Source organism: Trichechus manatus, unplaced genomic scaffold, assembly GCF_000243295.1.
Source record: "Trichechus manatus latirostris isolate Lorelei unplaced genomic scaffold, TriManLat1.0 scaffold00174, whole genome shotgun sequence".
Taxonomy (NCBI): domain Eukaryota; kingdom Metazoa; phylum Chordata; class Mammalia; order Sirenia; family Trichechidae; genus Trichechus; species Trichechus manatus.
Window position 1 is genome coordinate 1,694,925 of NW_004444110.1, and position 2,647 is coordinate 1,697,571.

At 35.5% G+C, this 2,647-nt stretch overlaps 1 protein-coding gene across 1 annotated transcript in view; it reads left to right on the forward strand.

The window, feature by feature from the left end:
* The window catches only part of FGF2 (fibroblast growth factor 2), a 99,494-nt gene that overhangs the window by 48,214 nt on the left and 48,633 nt on the right, over positions 1 to 2,647 (forward strand).

The window sequence follows — 2,647 nt, forward strand, 5'->3', positions numbered from 1 at the left end:
CCATCCACTTTGGTATTTCTGTTATAGCACTAGATAACTAAGACACTTGGATCCACAGTCAATGCCCATGGAAGCAGCAGTCAAGAAACCAAAGGACGTAATGCACTGGGCAAATCTGGTACAAAAGACCTCTTTAAAGTGTTAAAAAATACTTTGAGGAATAAGGTGTGCCTGACCCAAGCCATGGTATTTTCAGTGGCCTCATTTGCATGCAAAAGCTGAACAATGAATAAGGAAGACAGAACAATTGATGCCTTTGAATTATGGTATTGGTGAAGAATAGTGAATAAACCATGGACTGCCAGAAGAACGAACAAATCTGTCTTGGAAGAAGTACAGCCAGAATGGTCTTTCGAAGAGAGGATGGCAAGACTTCATCTCACGTACTTGGGACATGTTATCAGGAGGGCCCAGTCCCTGGAGAAGGACATTGTGCTCGGTAAAGTAGAAGGTCAGTGAAAAAGAGGAAGACTCTCAAGAAGATGGATTGATGCAGTGGCTGTAACAATGGGCTCAAACATAACAGCGATTGTGAGGCTGGTGCAGGACCGGGCAGTGTTTCTTCTGTTTTACTTAGGGTTGCTATGAGTTGGAACCAACTCGATGACACCTAACAACAACATATGTCTATCATTACACCAGTACCAGACTGTTTTGATTTCTGTAGCTTTATAAAACGTTCTGAGATCAGGAAGTGTGAGTCTTCCTACTTTGTTCTTTTTTTTCAAGATTGCTTTGGCTGTTTGGACTTTGCAGTTTCATATAAATTTGAGGATTGGCTTTTCCAGTTTTACATAGAAGGCTGTTGGAATTTTGATGGGTATTGTATTGAATGTATAGATTGCTTTAAATAGTATTGACATCTTAGCAATATTAAGTCTGCTGATCCATGAACATTGAACGCCCTTCCATTTATTTAAGTCTTTCTTCATTTCTTTCAGTAATGTTTTATAGTTGTCGGTGATAAGTCTTTCACTTCCTTGGTTAAATTTAATAGGTGTTTTTATTCTTTCAGATGCTATTACAAATTGAATTGTTTCCTTAATTTTCTTTTTAGATTGCTCATTGCTGATGTATAAAAATTAAACTTATTTTTGTGTGTTGACCTTGTATCCTGCCACTTTTCTGGATTCATTTATTAGTGCTAATAGTTTTTTGTGGATGCTTTGGGGGTCTTCTATATACAGGATTATGTCATTTGTGAAAATGGATAGTTTTGCTTCTTACTTCCTGATTTTGATACTTTTTATTTCTTTTTCTTGCCTAATTACTCTGGCTAGAACTTCTAGTACAATATTGAATAGCAGTGGTGAGAGTTGGCGTCCTTGTTTTATTCCTGATCTTTATGGGAAAGTTCTCAGTCTTTCTCTGTTGACTGTGATGCTAGCTGTGGGTTTTTTCATAAATGCCCCTTATCATATTGAGGAATTTCCCTTCGATTCCTAGCTTGTTAAATATTTTCATCATGAAATGGTGTTGGATTTTGTCAAATGCCTTCTCTGCACTGATTTTGTCAAAGATTGGTCTTTTCTTTGGTTCTATTAATGTGGTGTATTACATTAGTTGAGTTTCTAATGTTGAAGCACCTTTGCATTCCCGTGAAAAATCCCACTCGATCTTGGTATATAATATTTAATATGCTTTTGTATTTGGTTTGCTAATATTTTGTTAAGAATCCTTGCATCTATATTCATAATGGATATCAGTCTGTAGTTTTCTTTTCTTGTGATATCTTTGTCTGGCTCTGGTTCCAAAGTAATACTAGCCTTATAGAATGAGTTAAGAAGTGTTCCCTCACAATTCTTAAAAGATGGTCCAGCCACAGTTTTTGGTCATTCTATTCTCACTTCCTTGTTCACAAATACAGGATTTCTTAACAAATACAAAGTGGTAGAAAAGAAGGCAGGTAGGGGTAGGAGGCCAACATATTTGAATGTTTACTGTATATTAAAACTTTCATTTATATAAAGATCTGATATCACCTAGTCTTCACTATAGCCTTGTGTGATAGCAGTTATTTTCCATTGTACATAAGAGGAGGTAAGCTCAGCTAGTAAGTGGTGAAGTCTGATTTTGAGTCCAGTCCCGTCTGATTCTGAAGTCCATGTATTTTGCACCCTGTTATTTTTTTCTGAGTCCTGCAGTCTAATTTCTATGGTTTATTTTACAGGCATTTTTTTTCATTATTATTTCAGAAATAAGCACCCTATGTACTCTGAGATGATTAGAATGGTTATTTCTGGATTACTGTAATATTTGTCAAAATATCAGTGATCTCAATAATCAAACAAACTTATTTCACTCATTAAAGACTTTTAAGAATAATTTTTCTGTATCAAAACATTGACAAAAGTCAAAAGAAAGCTAAGTAATGGTCTATGCAAGAGAGATGGAAAATTCTGTTAGGGGAAAATCTAATGAAGCATTTTCCCCATTACACTGTTTATTTATATATTTCATAAAGACAGAACTAGTTTTTTTGCCTTGCTTTTTGGGGCTTAGTCAGAGAGGGAATGCAAGAAACTATTAATCTGAGGAGAAAAACTACTTCTAGGGTCTCAACTGTAAGCCACCAAAAGTTTTTTCTGATAAAGGGTTCAAGGTTTGAAGAGATAAGAAAGGCAAGCATGTATTCTATTACATATTT